Source organism: Microcebus murinus, chromosome 2, assembly GCF_040939455.1.
Source record: "Microcebus murinus isolate Inina chromosome 2, M.murinus_Inina_mat1.0, whole genome shotgun sequence".
Lineage (NCBI taxonomy): Eukaryota > Metazoa > Chordata > Mammalia > Primates > Cheirogaleidae > Microcebus > Microcebus murinus.
In genome coordinates, this window is record NC_134105.1 from 65,083,444 (window position 1) to 65,104,563 (window position 21,120).

Here is a 21,120-nt window from a genome sequence, read left to right on the forward strand (position 1 = left end):
TTGAAAACTATTGTCTGAATTAGAACTCAACTGTTAACTAGCAGTAGATCTTAATTCTACCCAGTGGGTCTATTGACGCTCTCTTCTGAGTTTATCATTTTTTCTGCAAGAAAGGTTTAATTCTATCAGTTGCTTTAAAGTGATGTTTCTCTGGAGTTGACAGTGGAAATGGAGAATATTCTACCACAACCACCTGGGTGTTTCTTCCCACTCCCTCAAGACCATCCAGAGATTTTGATACCCTCCTTCCTATTAAGAATCTTTGCCAGAATGACCCATGGAAGTAGGTGTAGGGTTCCTTAGGTGACTTAGTTTTTCAAACTAAAAAAGTTGAACTAGCCTTTGGGGAGTTTTATTGGTTGGGACAACAGAGTCAAGAAGGAAAGCCATCTTTGTAGCAGAGGTAAACCGGACTGTATCTACATGAGTAGCCATGAAGACAGGGTAGAGGGCAGGAGGAATAGGCGAGGGATGGGAGAACAAATAATTAACAGGCTTCACTATTTATTGAGTTCTCTCTGGTCTCATTATCAGGTCATCCCTTTTGCTGGGCAGCACTGGGGATCCTGTAGCAGCTCTTCTCTTTGTGTGGCTCTTAGAAAGCTTAAAGGCAAATTGGAGGCTTAGATCTAGCATGCATATAGGCATACATGGCCTGTGTTATTTTTCTTGTTTTCTAATTTTCAATCTTTTTCCTCTTTGCATAAGCATTCTTACCTGTTCTTATTACTTTTATTTCTTCTTGTTCATAAATTTCCTTAAATACTTTTTGGAATATGAAGGGAATTAATTAATTAGTTAATTAACTGAAATAAAAATTAGGGCTCCTAATAGACAAATAACTGTCTTCAAACATAAATAGGTCTTTCAGAGTAGGTTTAGTATGTAAGCTTAACCTGTTATTCTTCTAATGTCCTTTTAAGATTTGGGAGTTAAAAATTTAAGGAAAAACTAATTACTTTTGATTAAAGAAGAATAAAAATCATAAACTGTGAATATAACTAAGAATGAGTGGACCCTTTAAAATGATAACTTAAGATAATTAAAAGTACCAGCAACAACATAGCAACCTACTAGCATATGTATGATGATATAATTTTTATGTACTCAATATAAGGCTATGTATTTCAAAATGTACTTTCAAAATTCTTTGTTATAATATAGTAATAACTCAATAAGTAAGATAGAATGTTCAAAATTGTTCCAAATTAGCTTGTACAATTTTAGGTTTTTTTTAGGAGCATTTTGAAAAATTGTCAGCTGTTTTATGCTATTAAAAGTACCAAAATAATAGCAAATATTTGAAGAGTTATTATGTGTCAGGTACTACCTGTATTAATTCATATCACTCTCACAATAACACTATGTGTATAACGATTATTCCCTAGATGGTCTCATCCAAATTCTAAACTTTTTTTTTTTGAGCCAGGGTCTCCCTCTTGTCACATGGGCTAGAGTGCAATGGCATCACCAGGGCTCACTGCAACCTCAAACTCCTGGGCTCCTGCAGTCCTCCTGCCTCAGCTTCTGGAGTAGCTGGGACTATAGGCACGTGCATGCTACATCTTGCTAATTTTTCTGTTTTTTTTTTTTTTTTTTGTAGAGATGGGTCTCCTGCTTAGGCTGGTCTTGAACTCCTGGCCTCAGCCTCCCAGAGTGCTAGGATTACTGGCATGAGCCACCATGGGTGGCCTAAATTCTAAGCTTTTAAGTTATGTTGTTTTTCTAAAAATTAAAAATAAAGACAGCATTTCAAGATTAATAGTAACTAGTTAAGTGAATCTACATTTTGTTTTATGAGGCCCTTTTCAGATCTTTTTCAAACAGATCTTTTTCAAGGTTAGGGAGAAGAAAAGATAAATCTTCAATATAATTTTTATTTTTAAAAAGCAATGTCTGTGACCTCTTTGAAAGGATGTGTCAAGTGCTTCAGTGATGGTGTTTAAAAAACTTTTGCAAAACAAAGTGATTTCAAATGGTATTTACCAAATTCTTGACTGTACCAAATTGTAGAATTTTAAGTAAAAAGTGAATATAAAGGATTGCAGCTAGATATAGCCTCATGGGATGCTTATTAAGCATCAAGAAAAGATGCTTTTCTTGATGAAATTCTACTCTTCAACATATGTGTTCTGTTAACACAGAAAATAATAGTAAAAATGTTTTATTTTATTTTATTTTTTTGGTATGGACACAGACTAAGTTAATTGGTCTTAATTATCCAATTTTAGGAACTGATTATAACTTTTACCTTCAAATTTGGCAGGAAAAGTGGAAAGGGAGAAAAAACAAAATTTCTGAAAACTAAATACTGTGATTACTAGAAGGTTTAGCTTTTTTTCACCGAGCAAGGCACTTTCACCTTGCTTGGTGAATAAAACAAAAAAGAAAAAAGAAAACTTCTATTACAAAGGGGATTGAATCATTTATGCTGACGTCAGTTTCCAGATTGTATAAAAAAGTGTATTTGTGATGATTTTATGTTAAAATGAGTCTATCCCAACAATTGACAGATATATTTGTTCTAATAAGATTTTAATAGTAAAGCTGCTTAGATAATTATTGATATTTAATAAAGTGGTAGGCAAGTGTTTGTGTGCCCTGAAATAAAATTAATACCATTTAATTGGAAAGTTTTATAAAACTTTTAAATAGAGGAGAGCAGTATTTCAATGAAACTACTACAGTAAGCACAGAGTATCAGAAATATTACTCAGAATTTTAAATTATATAAGAGATATTATGCAAATAATGTAATTAATACAAATTTTTAAAACTAGCATGTTTAATATAGATGATTCTCATTTTGTGGAATAATTCATTATGATCATATTTTCTGATTGGCACACAAATAAAATAGTTATATTCCATGGGAAAAATGTTTTTACTAAAAATTTATATATGAAAATAGAAAATACAAAGTAAAATCAGGAGTAATTATAACGATAGTGACAATACTCACAAATAAGAAATATAGCATAGATTTGGGGTATTAAAATATTCTAAACTTAGGTTCAGTAGATAATCTCAATTCTAAGCAAATATTCCCTTTTGGAAAATATAATCTTAATGAAGAATGTTTTTTAACATATCTGGGGCCATCAATTACTTCTAGCAATTTTCGGCACAGGCCTAGCTTGTTTGCCTTAAAACATTTTGTGTTTAGCTATTTCTGCCATCTTGTATCCTTGATTATTTGCTTAACCATATCTATTAAACTATGTATATTAATCCTTAAAAGGTTGTTTGCTTGTTTGGTTGAAAAAAATCTGATTTTTTTCATGTGTCCTCCCCCTTGGTGAAGTATGGTTATGGGATATGAGGTAAAACAAAAATAATCAAAATCATCATTTGTTTCTGTCAAGTTACCTTTCCAAAACGTAGGGAAACAGAACAAGTCACAGAAAGAAAAGAAAGTGCAAGAGCAAACCTCAACTTAAGGAAGAGTAGTGGGAACTGGTGGCAAGAGGGGAGAAAAAGACGAAACTGGTGAATGTGAAAATAAGAATGGACTATCAGTAAGAATAAAGGAGCAATATAACTTCCATATGAACCATGAAGTGATACAAAAATGAGGTAGCATATGTACAATTCCTGTGCACACAGTAAAGCACTATTACTACTATTTAATACATTTCTTCATATTAATATTACTATAGTCTTTTAATGTATGTTGATAGTATAATTCCACATACATTCAACATACAAATTATTGACCACTAGAGCTCAGAAATTAAATTGTTTACAGGGGGCCAAGAAAAAAAAAGTTAATGGGTGAACGATAGTTGTGTGAAACATATAGTTCTCTTGATCTGTCTTCCTCTCTTCCATTTTATGGAGATATGGGTGAAGATACATTCCACTTTCCTTTAATGCCACTATTAGAATAGAACATAAAGCATTATCACAAATTGGGTGATTCATAGCACAAGATACTTTGACTCAGTTTTGAGGAGGTAATAATAAATGGTGCAGATTATAGTGAATCAGAGAGTGCATGTTTTGTTTAAAAAGGAAAGCAGCTACTGCTGAAACTTGCTATGAAGTAATATGCCAAATGTTGCTAAATCTTTCCATATTTATTGAGAAGCTAGAAATCCCTATTTTTATGGAAATCTCTGAATTATTAAGATTTGACAGATAATAGGTTAAAAAGCAAAAAACAAAAGACTGTGTGACTCAACATTTAAGGGGCAAACAAATCACATTTGGAGGCTATATTTTATACAGGCCAGCTTGTCTGAGACCTCTATTGTATGCTGTGCTAATATCCGGGCATATAAAGTTTAGTGAGATACTTAGGAGCGTCCAGTCTAGTCAGTGGGGAATGAGGAGAAGTAAACCAATAAATACTGTGATGTATAATAAGTTCTATGACAATCAGCGTTCATTTTGATGATACTCCAACACTGAAAAATTCAACATCATCAAAGACATATTCAGTATAATCTTCTTAGATAGCCAAATACTCTACTAATATATTTTGAAAAGATTTTTCAAATAGCAAGAATGTAAAAGAGAAATGTAAATTAAGAAAACCCGCATTTAAAGTGTCAGCAGAAAATCAGAACATCTCCTTGCTTAGAAATTTCCATTAATTATTCTTTAAGATAATAATAATAACAATTTTCTGGTGATTGGGCAGGTTAAAAATGCTTTTTGGCTCTTGGAGGTAGAGTTCCAGACATTGACCACTCATCGCATCATAAGTGAGCTAAGATGAAAGTATGGTACTTTTTAGCATAATGTATAATTCGTCAAGGATGTTTTGCCTTTGAATCAAACCAAAGTGTCAAGATGCAAAACACAGCCCTTGAAAAGTCTCATGTAAGTTCCACTGATTCTAATTTCTGAGGTTCCCTGGACTTGCCTTTATTTTATATAAATTGTTGGGACAGGAAGGGTAGAAGAGAAAAAGATTGTTCTAGAAAAAATGGGATGGATAACCAACATTTCAATTTTTCTGAATTCAAGAATTCAAATGCCTTAATTTCCTGCCTTCCTTGAGATAGTTTCTACCTCCCCAACACACGTGCGCAAACACACGTGCACCCACACACACATACACACATTCAGTAAAATAATTAATAGTACTAGAAACTCCTAGAACAATTTGTCTATATTTGTGTTTCTTTCTCTTCGCTTAAAAGAATACATATACACACACATTGTTATTAAATTATTTTTTTGAAAATACTCCAATTTCCATCATAATCACCAATTTGTGCAGCTATTAAAATATTTACATATGGATTACAAAAATATGGCCAGGAGTGGTGGCTCACGCCTGTAATCCTAGCACTCTGGGAGGCCGAGGCAGGCAGATTGCTCGAGGTCAGGAGTTCAAAACCAGCCTGAGCAAGAGCAAGACCCCTTCTCTACTATAAATAGAAAGAAATTAATTGGCCAACTAATATATATAGAAAAAATTAGCTGGGCATGGTGGCGCATGCCTGTAGTCCCAGCTACTCGGTGAGGCAGCAGGATTGCTTGAGCCCAAGAGTTTGAGGTTGCTGTGAGCTAGGCTGACGCCATGGCACTCACTTTAGCCTGGCCAACAAAGTGAGACTCTGTCTCTGAAAAAAAAATTATTTCAATGCATTGACTAAACAAATTAATCAGTAAATTTATGTGTGTGTTTATATGTACATTCATGATAAGTACATTTGTATAGGAGGTCTAGGTTATTTGACTTGCAATATCCATATCAGCAAAAGCAGCGTTACCTATTTGGACAACATAACAAATAACCTTAATGTTGAACTAAATGTTATAATGGTATTCATGATTATAGGATTCTAACTCTCATTTATTTCATCAATACTTTCCATCAGCCAAGTACAGTTAGATACTGGGAAGGTCATTATTCTTCAAAAGGCTTCTGAGAATGAGTGAAGTGTTTCAAAATTCCCTCAGTGTGATGGGTGCATACCATTCTGAATAGTATAACACTACTTCCCATGTCATACAAAGTTGGGAGCCATGTCTGGATATGGGAATGTAGGCAGGGATGGTGGTGCTTCCTGAGAGGAAGTTCTAGAAAATAAATTTTAGGTGTCTTTTTTTTTAAATTAAAATTTTAAATTTAGGCATCTTCTTAAAAAATGAATGTTTTAAAGGCTACTGTCTCCACAAGAGGTCATGATGCTATTTTGGTAGCTGAGGGACCTTTTATTTGTAGTAGTATTAGATTGCTTGAGGGCTTCTCATACCTCCTCCCCAAGGTTTCAGTGTGATGGATAATAGGTATAAAATAGTACAGTGTTATATCTAGGTTTGTGGATGGTTGGACAAAAGTGAGAGAAGGACTACAGAAGATAGACTTCATAATTTACTAAATGCCACAAAAATACATTGAGATCTTATGCGTAAAATTAGGTCCTCTCTAAATTAAAGCAAAAAGGAATTTGTTGAAAGGATGGGTAACAAAATTGAAATAAAACCTGGATGAGCCCACAAAAACTTAATATAATGGGGGAGGGGAACAGTAGCACACAGGAAAGAAAACTGGATGGTGGAGTTTCCACCAAAAAAAGAGATGAGCAGGAAAAAACAACAGACAAATATTATCTATTAATATTACATTCTGCGTAGGATATATTTCAGTGAAAGCTAATTTCCTTGCACGTTTAAAAACAAAATGATAAGAACCTGTTATAAATGTATCTATAACTTCACTAAAGCTGGGAAATTATTTAGTTGTTTTCATTATTTTTCTGAGTACAAATGCATCTTCAGGAGAAAAAGAACAAGAATAAGATCTGTTTGAGAGAAAATTTTGTGAAGTAATAGTCTATGAAGAAACAGTATACAGTTAAAATTTCTAATGCCATGCATATTAAGCATATTTTATAAATCCTTATGTCCCAATTAGTTTTGTGTATTTGCTTATAAATTTGTGTGTATTTTCTTCTTTCTTTTCCATGCATGTTTGCCCTTTGTTTCTACAGATGATTTATTTCTCTGGGGAGGGAGTATGTTTACCACTTTTTAGTAGCACCTAGAGCACTGAATTGAGGAGAGCAGGTTTTCTATGAGTGCTGAATAATTGCCTTTATTATCCTTACATTTTGAAAAATATGTCAGCCTACAATTTCAGTAAAAATGCAAAATTAAAAATGAATATAGAAAATAATGTGCAAGTTTCTCTGACATTAAATCACCCTGTTGTGCCAAATGTAGCACAAATGGCCCTCTTACAGGGGTCCTATGCAAACAGTGGGTGATCAAAGAACATATCGGCAGCAACATCAAGTCACACCGGTGATGTCAAGGACAATGTATTCTGAATTCTATTTTGTATTTTTATGTGAGATTGTGCCAGAACACAAATATATAGACACAGATATATACATATACATGTGCATATATATTTTTTACAGAATTTAAATAATTCATTCAAATAAATTATTTAAATGATTTAAAAATTCCTTTGTCAAACAGATTAATGGAACCTTGTTATTCCAAAGATAAATCATTTTATATGAAGTGGCAAAGACTTCAAGGGCTAATAAAGGTTTTATGAGAGATAAACTTTTAATGAATTAATACTTTTGCATGTACTTATTTTCTATATACATAAATATATACATATATGCTTACAATGATATTTATATATCAAAATTTTCTGACTGATTTTTTAGGAAATAGTAGTCACAGTATTTAAAATAAAGTATTCTTATAGAGTCTTAGAGATTTGATTTTTAGGGGCTGATGTATTATCATTCACCAAGAAAAGTAAAAGGTTTAAATAACAGTGCCATAAATGTTATTGTTTAATAAAACAAATTAATTTCTTTCTATTTGTAATTTATATGAATCCAGTAATCATTAGTCTTGAACAACTTTATTCATATCATTTTCTAGGTTTGAAATTTATGCAATGCCAAGGTCTTTTTGCTACATAGGTCTTAATCAGAAAGATGTTTTGCTCTAGAAAATTATGGTGAACTACTATTTGGATAACAAGACCTTAAGACCCTGGGAAAAATTTTCAGGATTTTTATAAGGCTCAGTACACATTCTTCAGTTAAATTTTGGCATAGTTTCAATTTTAGACTCCACTGAAATTCAATTGGTTTATTTTATAATTAAAAACAAGGAAATCATAGTAACAAAAATATATAATGTATAGCACTCTTGTTTATAATAGAAACATCCATAAAGAAAGAAACATGTTCTAACTTTTCTCATTACCCCAAAGGGAATTGCATCTTTAATCACACAAAGCACAACTGCTTTCTAATTTTGTTTAAAGTGTTTCAGTACTTACAAAAACCAGATCAGGTTATTGTAAATCTAGAGCAAATTAGAATCATTGGCCTCTGCTCAGCTCTATGTAAGGGTTCTATGTAAATCATAAATTTAATGGCATATTAAGACACACATCTGTTTCAGTTTTGTAGAAGTTAATAATCTAACTACAGAGTATTTAAACACTTCTTTCATTAACTGGAAAATTCAGGCAAACATAGACTTCCCTCAGTTATAAGGTGTAATATTTTATTCCCAAATTTTGATAAGCTGTAAATATGCTTGAGTAGTTAAAGATAGTTTTCTAAATATTCAATAGAGTATCTATTTTTGATATTACACCATTTCCTCCTGTATAGAAATATTCAATATAGGCAAATAGACCAGCATTATCATCTCAAATCTACACCTGCATAAAATATTTTGATTTATATATATGTAATATGTATATCAAATTTAAAATCACTTCGCAATAGGGCATTGGAGAGAAAGTAAATATTGAGTAATTATATGAAACTGTCAAAATTCATTCTTTTAAATATTTTTCAGATTCCTTATTTGATTACTCACGAATTTATTTTTAAATGATAAATGATAGTCTTCTTGGGATTCATATTATTTAAAAATAATTCACATTCTTGGGTTCTTTGAACATTTACATTTTATAGCCAGCATTTGTACTCAACTTTCCTCTAATTTTGGTTTAACTATAAATATTTTTTTCATGTTATATTCATCACCTCTTTCTTTGAAACATGCTACTTCACATATAGCAGTAACCCAGTATTATAATGAATTATTGTGTTTCAATTATCATCAGATAATAAACAGGAAATTAGTTTTTCTTACAGTGTATTCTACATTGTCTGAACAATTAAAAATATGTAATTTGAATTTGGGCCTTTAATTCAGATAGTTAAGGACATAGTACTAATTAAGTTGGTGTCATAAATTACATCCCCATAATGAAGGGGGGCTTTCTTTTGATGCACTAATAATCCTCTTTAGTTATACTGTACATATGTGATTTTGGTAACTAGGACAATTGGCTGAGAGTATGGACAGTTCAGTGAAAAAGAGTCCCATCACTAAAACAAAAGCATTCAAAGAATATATTATCCAAGTGATGGTTCACCAACATCTTTTTAATATAGAATGTCTGGATAGGTTATGGATGAGTTTTTATGTTTGACCTAAAACAAAAATTTTTTCCAACTTTTTCATTAAATATTACTCAATAAAACCTTATTATTACTAAGTCATTTCAGTACTCCTTTGTGATATAAATGACATTTTAATATGATTCTAAATCTGGATGCTAATTTTAAAGAAAACTGATTCTTTTCTAATGCACTTTTACTTATCACAAAAGCATATGCCTATTACATCATTGTTTGGTCTGGGACCTAAGTGATCGATTTCATAGTGACCTTAAAAATGCATTTTAAAGAGAAGCAATACGTTGAAAACTGAACTATAAAGATTTAAACTATTCCTGAAAATAGAGATAGAAACATTCTATTATCTTATTAAGACTATGTGATGAAGTTAGGTTTAAAAGACAGCATTTTACTTTTTAAATTGCTGTTCTAGTTTCCACATGCTTGGACAAATTTATTTTTATTAAAACATACACAACAAATAAAGGCCTTTTAAAAATAAAGCAGCAAAGTGGAGTAAAGAAATCAGTTATTAATTAGAAAACAAAATACATAATAAAAAAAGTTAGTAACCATTAATTTATTTTATCAGAAGGGTAGACCAAAGTCTAGGTCACACATCTCATGTTATACAATTTTACATTACAGAATATTTTCAAACATTAAACAAGTTTTATGTTAACACTAAAAATACTAAAATACTAAAAAATATTAAAAATACTAAGATCATATATTATTATTTTACACTGTATAATTATGAAAACTTTAATGCATTCTAATATGAAAACATCAGAACTGTTATATAATTGTATCTTTGACTCACATTCTAAAATGCAAAGAGGGCATTTAGAGTTTGTTTCCCAACTCTTAAAAGCCTTTAGCAAGTTTTACACACTACTATGAACTATGACATGAATAATCAAAGTCATATTTCTAGAGCACTAAAAATTCAATTTGGAGTATTCTGTGAAATTGCTAATTGGTTATTTTTAAGGGTTTAGATTAAATAGAGTGGCCTCCATGATTAACCATCTCTTTGCTTTTGTTCTGCACCTAAGCAATGCATGGTGTTTGACCAAGAACTGACCATTCAAACAAAGACTTGTAATTTTAGGTTACTCTTAGTATAACTTCAACAATTTTAAAGAAGGTTTAAAGAAATTTCATTTTTATCATTGACAGTGGTGAAGGTTTGCATACATTAAAAGGTGATCGGGAGGCCTATTTTTAAACAACATACTTTCGATAAGAAAATATTTGATTATGAGTATTTATGATGAACAAAATAATTATTATAAGAAGTTACAGACAACTTTGTACAAAATGAATGTTCTTATGGTTACATTTCTTGGTTTGACAGAAGCATTGACAGAAGATCTGTAAGACCCAATTATAGAAAATTATCAAGGTACAAGACTGATGATCATTATAGGAACAACCTATGGGAAAGAAAGACGAACTTCGAGTTGTTTAAGATTCAGTGGAACCATGATTATGGGCAATTTAAAAAAAATGCTTACTTTTGAGCATCATAATAGTATTGGTATAAAAATTTTATAATCCCTTATATAGTTATGTACACATAAACACTTGAAGTGTATAGAGTCATGCTACCAGTTGTACTGGTAGATTTTTTTTAAGTATTAATTACCAAATGATAGGTATTAATAATATATGTGATTATATACTTCTAAATACTATCATTAAACACCATATACCATAATCATTATTTATATTATACTTTAGACTGTCATTACTTTTGGATACTGCATCTCTACATTTTGGATAGGGTCTGGCTTTGGACAAAATTTACTAAGCCTAGAGAGCTGGGAGAATAGTTAAAAACTTATTGGCTTTGCCAAATGCTTTCATATGTTTCTGCTCTCATGGAAAATGAGTTTTGATTTCTTTTCAGCCTACATGCTTGGCAAAGCAAAAATGAAAAACAAAGCTAGCAACTTTCAACCAGTTCTAGTTAAGTTTGGTATTCACATATTGCTTTGATCTGTTCTAGAGCTTTAAAACAGTTTATTTTCTGGAGTAGGGAAAACTAGTTTCAGTACCAAGCATCATTGAACAGTAAGGATGAAGAAAATGGAACAGAGTCTGGTTCAGGACATAATCTAGCTTATTTTATTTCTATTTCTAAATTCAAAAACTAGAGTCGTTTCACATGTTTTTTTGTTTGTTTCTTTTTCTTTTTCTTTTTTTTTTTAGAACTTTCAAAAGCTCTAATCATAGGCAAAAATACCCTCTCTGTCATAGATATAACCTTCCTTCCTTGATAGTTCTCAATAGTGGTGTAGCACAAACTTCATGGCAGATTTTGGCCAACTGCCAAGTCTCCATATCTTCTTCCAGCTCATGTGGCCCCTTTTAGAATTGTCTTATCTATATCCAAATTTGCCAGAGTGGAGCAGGGAAGAAGCTACTACTGTGTTGCTCTATTGGCTTTCCACTCATATTTGCAACTGTGTTCATTTTTATACTTCTTCCGATTCTTCAATTTGTTTCTTAAACTATTGTTATTCATTCCTGTACTACAAGTGCCTGATCACATCCTTCTAGACAAAGATACTTGGATGGTAGTTTTAAAGATTAGCATAATTTCTGTGTCAGAAATACATGAACCCATTGAATAAAATAATCTTTTAGTTTTTTAAAGTTGCTTAAATTAAAAACATGAGTTTCTACAGTTGGAAAAAACATGTATGGTTAAAATGTTTGAAGCCCATCAATCTCTCTAACCACATAAGCTAATGAGTTCCTTCTGTTTTCTTTGAGTGAAATCACCATGAGTGGTTAGATGTTGATTTAACATAAAGCAAATGGAAATGGGTGTTTCCTTTGTCCTTTGTAGTATTTATTTTAAAAAAACAATTAGCAAGTATTATGAATAAGTCAATGATTTTGCCATTACTTAAATAATAATATAGATTGAGTAGTTAAATTGAGTGGATTGCAGGGAATGCATAACATACCCCAACTCCCCTTAACTTGCTCACATCTGCAGACATTATTAAGCTTCTCATTTCATTTTTTTCCTACCATAACACCTGTATTGTTATAAATTATGTTTTGAATTGTCATGGGGTGTCAAGTAAATTATGTTTTCTGGATGTGGATATACTCTATGATCTGTGTCATTTAAGCATTCCTTTGTAATGGCAAGTTTGTGCTAATAGCTTAATCTTGAATGTATCAATGCAATTGAACGTTCTGTTTCAATTCTTTCTTGTGGATATACAAAGAAGGTTGAAGTGTTATGTCTAAAGAGCAAAAAAAGAATTAAATAAAGTTTTACTATTTAAAATATTATCTTAGAGAAGGATTACTTTTAGATTTGATTTTAAAAAATAGGAAGCTTATATTTTCAGGAAAAAAATGTTGAACCCTTTGAACTCCATGTACTACTACACATCCTACTGAATTAAGATTTAAAACATGTATTGGACATTTCCACTCCCTATCATTTTAACTCACCTTTGATAAGTTCTTCCGTTTTCCAATCTCCAAGCATCCTCCACTTTTTTGTGGAGCCTCTTTAAGAACATAGTGGAGAGTTATTCACTTATGTCTTGAGCATCAAAGAATGTCAGATCTATGGAATGTATGTAGACAGTGGATTTTTCCAGAGATTCTAAGAGAGTTAAAAAATAAGTAAATCAACCAACATATGGCCAGCTTAATTCAGGCAAAAATGTCTATTGATTACTTACTAAGCTCACTAAATAAAACTTCAGCCTAAGTTTTGCTTCCCAAAAGAAAATAGGATTAGACTGATACACACACATTGGGGCTTCTTGTGAATCATGCCCAGATGAGTGAAAACTTTCAAAGGTGAACAAAAGAAAGGGCTAAAATTTTTCGGTAAATGCAAATTATTATTAGTTTGACATAATTGTGTTTTACAATCCTGAATGAAATCATTTTAAATTTCAAAGGAGACCATGACATAAATAACCTCTGAGGTCTGAGAATTATATAATTCTGTCTTCTTTTCAACTACCCTAAGTAGCCTGATTTAATTTTCCAAGGTAGATCTGTTATATGTATAAATTTTGACAGATGTAAAAACTTAGGTACATTATAAGGTTCCATACCAGCTCTGCATAAGTGTATTTTCTCCAGACTAGTTTATATCCTGTATGGATAGTATTTGAATTATGTTATCTAAGAAATGTCAAGTGGAAATGTATATGTAGTTTAAAACACAAATGCTCTAAGTTGCTTCTTTTATCTTTTGAAACGGTGAGAATATTAAAATATCAATACATCAAGTAGAAGAAATTGGATCATCAAGGATTCTCGTTTTAATCTGAGAATTATAATGAATCGACCAAAAGAGCATATTCTAGTTATTTGGACATATGCACACTTATGATTTCCTACAAGTCAAGAACAAACTTGACCAATAGTTGGATTTACTTTAGTACAACAAATACCTGGCTTTGTGACAAAATACTGATAGGTATTTAGATTCTTTATGTCTTTTGAACAATCTGCTGTTGACATTTTAATAACATTGTTTGGAATGATTTCTGGAGTATGACGACTGCAACATACCTGCAGCAACAGAAAGTACATATTGTTTCTGAAAGCAAACAAGCTCAAGTTTCATCCTATTTTCTAGAGGTTTTAAATCTTGGGGAATCAGTTTTTTTTTTTTTTTTTAAACCAAGGCAAATATGCTTCTTTAATTGATAGCTGCATTCATCAGCAAAATCAGTGGTTTACAAATACAACTGAAAACTTAGTTATTTCAAGTCAGAAATTCTGTAATTAAAAAAAAAATCCATGTTTGATTTTTCTCGTATGCAGAGGACACACTGGCTTTTAAACGTTTTTCCTGCGTGATTTGTCCTGTTGTGGTCTGTTCCCTTCAGTTGAGGTCCATCCTTGGCTCTGCCTAGCTGTTTGCTGATACTGCCAACAGCGAGGGGCAAGGAAGTGTGTTCAGAGGACAAGAGCAAAAGCAGTTTCAATGTAAGGAAATGAAGGAAACAGACTAACAGCACTATGAATGTACTTGTGAGTAAAAAGCCTCGCAGTCTCTTTTCCTTCCTTTGCTTATCCTGGTGAGTTTAATCAAAAACAAACAAAACGCTCTTGTGAAATACAGTCAAAATAGTCAAAGTTTAGCTAGTTCTACGTAACTACAAAGAAAAAGTCATCGCAATTTTAAAAAAATGTAACTTTCATTAACTAGCGCGCCGGAAATCTCAGGTATCAAAGACGCATTAACCCTGGAGCGTCCCCCGCGCCGCAGCCGGACGGAGGCAGCCGCGGCGAACAGACGTTCTTTCTCCTCCAAGCAGTTACACAAAAGGAGGGCTGCGGAAACTAAAAGTTTCGGGGCCTCTGGCTCGGTGCGTGGAGAAAAGAGAAAACCTGGAGACGGGGTGGGTAAAAGACGCGTCCTGTGCGCCTCTCCGAAGTCCAGGCCAGGAGAAAGCTCCAGGGCCTGCAGGGGAGGGGGCCCCGAGCCGCTGGCCAGCCCCCTGCGCCCAGCCTCCGAGGCTGGAGCGCCGCGCTCTCCCAAATACCCTTCACCCCGTTCCAGAAATAAAATAAATGTTTCTAAAGTGCGTGCGTGTGGACAGGATGGAGAGCGCGCGCCGGCGGAGCGCGCGGAGGACCGAGCGCGCAGTGAGTGGAGTTTGGGGGTGGGGTGCGGGTAGGGGTTGAATGGGTGTTGGGGGTGCTGGATGCGGAGCCCCGGGACCTGGGGGGTGGGGGCGGGAGTGGGGGCGGGAGCAGACTGGCGGGGGAGGGGACAGGAGGGGCGCGAGCCAGCGCAGGCCGCCTCCGGGGCGCGTTCCACGGACGTGCGCGCGCGTCCCTCGCCGCCGCCGCGCCCGGACAGCCCTGTGGCCGCCCCGCCGGCGGAGCCGGGGCTGGCCTGTCCTCCGGCGGCTGCTCGGCCACCGCCACAGCCACCCCAGCGGCTCCAGCCCGTAAGTGTCCCCTTTCGTTCCCCCTCCCCGCCGTTCGGGTGCACCGCCGCCGCAGCTGCTCAAATGGAGTGGAAAATGGCCATTGGGCGGCAATGAGTTATAGATTATCTGCTCCACGTTTTGTACTTAGCTGCCTGTAGTCTTCTTTTGAGTTTGCCTGAACCCCTTGCTGGAAAAATCAGGAGGGAGAGATTTGTCCTTCGCTGTGCACGCTAATATGTTTATATGATTAGCCCAACTTGAGGGGGTAGGTGGGGATTTGGGGGGAGGAGGAGGAGGCTGGAGGTGACTCCAGTTCAGACCTCGCCGAGAGTCTGTGTCAGGACTTCGCGCTCCCCCGTCTCTTTCCCTCTCTCCTCTTTCTCTCCCTCTCACTCTCTCACTCTCTCTCCGCTCGCACACACGCAGAGGTGCTCGGGCGAAATCGGGAGCTTACCGGAGAATTCCTCGGGATTGTTGGGGGGCATCTGCCCTCCGTTGCTGTGCGTGGCGTGGCTCTTCCCTGCTCCTCCCCGCTTGCCCGAGCCCGAGTCCTCGCCTGCAGCCTTTCGTGGGGCAGCGGCCACCGCTCCGCCTCGGCCGGGAGACCCGCAATGTGAGGAGGGGCCGCCGCCGCCTCCCGCCCCAGGCCGCCGGGTCGGCGCGCGATGCCAGTCCGGCCGGCACGGACGGCGGGCTGAGGCTTCGCCCGACCCACCGCGCCGGCCCGCGCCGCCCGCGCCCGCACGCCCGCCCCTCCCGCGGCCGCCGCTTGCGGGGGACTCCCAAGTCTGCGCACCTCCGGCGAGCTCGTGCCTCCACCACCCCTCTCGCTCTGATTCCCGAATTTTTTTTCCTGAGAGAGCGTGCGGTCTGGGGGTGTGTGCGCGTGTGTAAAAGACCTCTCTCGCGGAGCGGCGAGCGGGAAACTGCGGGAAAATGTTGACTTAGCCCCAGGAGCCGCCCGGCGCTGGCTGCTTGGCTGCAGGCGGCGGCGGCCGAGCCGGAGGACGCGCCGAGCCGCGGCGCCGTGTCCGGCCGGCGAGCCGCGGCGCTGCCTCCCGCGCGGACTCGGCGGCCGACGACCCGCTCGCGGCCGCTCTCGGTCCTCCCCGGCCCGGGTCACCGCTGCTCTCTGTGCCTCTCTCCCCGCGCGGTCTCCGCGCCAGACGGCCCTCCCCCGGGGCGCGCTCGCAGACGGAGGTAAGAGCCGCAGGAGCGAACAATGTGCCTCTGTGCCCCGCTTCGGAGACCTGTTTGCTTTGCGCCTCCTGCCCGGGGGTGGATGCTGGAGGTGGAGGGAGCCTCGGGGTAGTCGGGGCTCGGCTGTTTGTTTATGTTCGGCCGTGCGAGGGGGAGACCCGCGCTCGCCCCCTCCCCTCCCCCCACCGCCTCCGCTCCGAAATCGATACGCAGAACTCTCGGTCCGGTCCAGCTGGCGTCTCCTCTGGTGGAGCTACTGTGGCGCGCTCGAGGCTTTACTCGAGTTGCGGGGACGCTGGGAAGGGGGGTAGGATGGGGCTACCGTAACCGTGCATTTTTTGGTTGCTTAAAAGCTTGGGGTCGGAAGGTGCCGCACGTCCTTTCACTGCCAGGCTGGGGAGGAGGAGTGTGCGGCGCGCCCCCGGCGGGGCTGCTATGTCCCGGGCGCGGGGGCGCGAGGCCCTGAGGGGAGCGCCGTCCCCGAACCCCGGTACCCCGCCCGCCTGCCCGCCGGTCCCGGGTTGTAAGTGGCGCGGGGAAGCCGAGCGCTGGGAGCGAGTTCGGGGGAAGTGGACGGGGGGAGGGCTTGGCTGAGTTCTTGCGGGTTGTTGTTCCTTCTTGTCGGTGGTTAGGTAGTGTGGAGAGGCGCGGGTGACAGCAAAGCGCAGCCAGATGTGGTCGGGCCGGCGCTGGGGCTGGCAACGATTAGGGGCGGCTGGATGCCGCTGCCGGGACGGCCCTGCGGGGCGGGAGGCTGGCGGGGCCGGGGCCGGGCGGGCCCTGGGGGCGGGGGTGCAGAGAGCCTCCCGGGCCCGCAGTGAGAGGGCAGCAGCGGGCCGCGTTGGGCCTGCGGGAGAAGTTACGGGGTGTGAGCGCCTGGGGTGGCCGTGGGGCAGGGAGCCTCCGGGAGGATGGTTTGTAGGATGGGGGTGGCTGGTGGGGAGCAGCGGCAGGAAAAAGGCGTGGGAAAAGCTCGAGGAAAGGGGAGACCCCCCGCGCTAAAGCGAGCCTGGGCTCTTTGATTGGCTGGGGCGACCCGCAGGCAGAGGGGCTGGGGCGAGACCAGCGACGAAGAGCGCCCCAGCAGTGTGGAGCCACCCTTGCAAGACTCCTTCGCGTGGGACCAGTAAAGTTTGCTCCTTTCGCCAAACTACGGGATTTGGATTAGGGAAAATCGCTGGAAGCTTTACTTAGTGCCAAAGTGTCGCTAAGCGGAGATTTTATTTTTTATTTTTTTTAATCAGTCTTCTGTTCAATCTATCCTCTAAAAGCATAGTTACGGTGACAAGTCCTGCGGCATCCGTCTTATCCTTTCCTGGTCTTCTAGGGACTCCTCCCCCCTCATCCTTTCCCCCTACCCTGGCCCCCCTCATTCCGATCTTCCTGATGCGAAACTCTGTTGTCTCAGATGCAGACCGAGGAAATGTTTTCCTCCTGTTTCTTGAAAGGTGTCAGGCTGCTTCGCAGCTTCTCCAAGCAGTCTGGGAGCGTCTGAGCTGCAGCCACCAACCATATGGTTCCCGTTACAAAGGCCAGGTTCTGAGGCACTCTCCTCGCCACCCTGCCCCCCAGTTATTTGATTTTCTTCTGCATTCTTTACAATACGTGCGCTTCTACTCTCTTTCCCTTTCCAGAAGCGTAGATTTAACGGGCGTAGTTGATTCATTCATTTCCCTGCTTATGTCTGGAACTGGCCCCACCGAGTTTGCTCTTTGCTCGCCTCGAGTTGCACAGTGGAGAAAGTCACATCTGTTTAGTAAATAATTACCTGTGGGGATATCTCTTTAAATCAGTTTTCATCTCGGACGAACCTTAAAAGATAGCCACTGAAGAGGCAATATTCGTCCAAAGCAGATTTTTAAAAAAACAGAGTAGCTTTTTGTGGTTATCTGTGGCAATATTCCAAGTTGTGATGGGACTGTTTTGACCTAGGTAAAGGTAACTTTGTAACTTTAAGTTTAGTGTCTTTATAATTCCTGAGAAACCCTTTGTAAGAAAATTTACTAATGTCCAGGTGTGTTACGGAACTTTTTGTTGTCCCTCCCTCCATCCTTCAATAAATTTATGCATGATAGAATACCACAGAACAAATGTTCTGTTGTTTAGTTTCTTCAGACATTCTGATTCTATCCTTTTGTTGCTTGCCTCCAAAAGAGGTGCCATTTCACATCATTCTGCACAAATTGTTTGAATTAATGCAAGTGTGAATTCTTACCGTTTGAAGGGGACTATTAGCATATCAAAGGTTTCTTAGCTTTAGCTCAATTGAGAAAACTTCAGCCTGTCTTCCATTTGCTTCCAAGCGGAGGCCCAAAGGGCAATGAGAATTGTAAAGGGTAAAAATGGGGAGGTGGATTCAGGCTGTGTTTCCGAACTTTTACTGTTTTGTAATTATGTGAGCCAAAAACATTGTCTATTGCTGTGGAGCCCTTGTAAATGGCAAGACAATTATTTTCTATTGATAAATGGTTTGTTCTTAGAAAATGCTGACCTTTTATTTTATGATAGTCACTGTTGCCTGTCTTTTGGGGTCCCTTCAGTGGAAGAGAGAGTGAGAAAGCCTTTCCTTCTAATTTAATGCTTTTCTAAGGCCTACACTTTGTTATATTAGTAAAATGAGAAAGGCTTTTAATTAGTTTTTAATTAGTCTATAAAACAATAGAAATTTTGTGATAAAAGGACCCATTTCTACACATAGGAAACTTTATTTTTTATATACTTGCTAAATTAATGGGGAAAAAGTCAGTGGAGGATGTTAAAAAATTAAAAACTCAAATGAACTTTAACACAACTTCTGTTGCAAGTTTAAGCTTGGAAAAGGTTTCTAAGTGGTAAAGACCCAAGTTTTTGTGAATTCTATTCAAATAGAGATAATTCTGTTTAAATATTGTTTTGTTTTCAAAATTTTATATCTTGCCAAACACAGTAAACTCTAGTATTCAGCCTAAAGTTGGTTTGTTTTTCTTAATATTTATAACTTATTTGCTCTTGCTTTTTTACATTTGCAGAGAGAGATGTTCTTTGAATTTCTTTTAAGAACTCAATATCCATGAATGAAGGAGCAAGTAAGAACATGTACTTGGGTCATTTGGGTTAGTTTATGGAGAGCAGCTGGACAAAAGGAGAAGAACTTCTGGGGGGAATGAATTAGTTTTATTTATTTAACTTAAGAATTTACAAAACTTAGTTTTAAGATGAAAATGAGTTTTAGGAAGGTTTTAGAGATCAGTAAGCTCATATTTTTTATAGTTTTACCTTCGCTAGTTGGTTGCTTTTGAACATGCATTGATATCCTTTCATTGGAGGAGGGATTTATTTACTAACATTCAGACTCCTTGCTTTTATTTTAATAGTGAAAATGAATTCTAATATAACAATTCCAGAGGAGAAAAACTATCATTAATTGCCTAACATTTTTAGTCTTTAGTTTAATAGGGTGATAATTTTTTTCAGATTAAGATGAGGTTTTTTAGTGCCATTGAAATTGTATATCATTACCCTAAAATCATTTTATGATAGTTTATTTATCTGATCCCTTCACATGTCTAAGAAGTACTTTAGTGGTAAAAAAGCCCACATTGATGTAATTGCTATTATTGCACTTAAGTTGATGTTAACTAGTCTGCTTTGAATGCAAAGTGTTATAAAGAAAACACATTATCCTTTAGAGCTATTAGTGATAATCTAAAAATTGTCTTGAAAACATTGCTCTTCATTTTATATTGTAGTGATCCTGAATTCAGCAAATCTCTAAAGGTGTAAAATGCAGTGAAAAGAAGATTTTTCAACATTTAGATGACAAAATTGGACTACTTAGAGAAAAATTAATGTGTTGTAGAAGCACTTCAGCTGCCATTTTCAATCACTGTGGGTTACTATGTGTTGGCAACAAAAAACGAATTTAGAAATGGAGATAGCTCTGGGAGCAGGTAGTTGGGGAAATCAGAATATGTAATCATGTGGGGTAGAACAAACCAATTACTTCAAGTTTTGACTTGAGAATTTCCAATAAATATAATTTTTTCCAGGCTTTTGACTCTCTGCTTTATTAATGGACTAACATCAAAGCAGGCAACAAAACTTCCAAATGTTATAAAAACTAATATAAATATACAGATCTCACATGCAGTACTACAAGTCTTAATTTAAGACAAGCACTTGGAGTTTTTATTGCTGCAATTTTCACAATCAGCAGAAATGTTAACACCAGGCTTCTGGGTGTTTCCTTTTTTGAAATGAACAAGAAGAGAACTTTAAAACTAAGGTTTACTTAGGGTTCACCCTTTATTTGATCATTATCAAAGCTTTCTGTGTTTTATTAAAAAATTTAAATAGTATTTTAGTGTTTTAAGTGAATATGTGAACTGAGATCAAAATGTGTCGGAAGTCAAGAGGTAATAGAAATCTGCAAACTATAGTAATAAAATGTTATTGGTTTATTTTCTATCAAAATATTTATTTGACTTAACTTTTGTTAATAAATATTCAAATAACATTTAGTTTATTGACAGGTGTAGTGTGGAATGAAGAGAGTATTACAAATTATTCTAAAGTATGGGCTATACACA

General features: G+C 37.5%; 1 protein-coding gene across 26 annotated transcripts in view; it reads left to right on the forward strand.

Annotated features, from left to right (window-relative positions):
- ADGRL2 (adhesion G protein-coupled receptor L2) overlaps positions 1-21,120 on the forward strand; it is a 632,947-nt gene that overhangs the window by 421,083 nt on the left and 190,744 nt on the right. For 16 of the 26 annotated variants that reach the window (XM_012747846.3, XM_075999632.1, XM_075999617.1 and 13 more), the window contains exon 1: positions 16,414-16,552. The exons of 3 other annotated variants lie outside the window; for them this stretch is intronic. The gene's annotated coding sequence lies outside the window, so the exon portion shown is untranslated. Of the gene's footprint in view, positions 1-14,666; positions 14,816-14,903; positions 15,063-15,230; positions 15,371-16,413; positions 16,553-21,120 lie in introns of those variants that run through there. 7 more of the 26 variants (XM_075999594.1, XM_075999620.1, XM_075999625.1 and 4 more) reach the window with 4 other exon arrangements.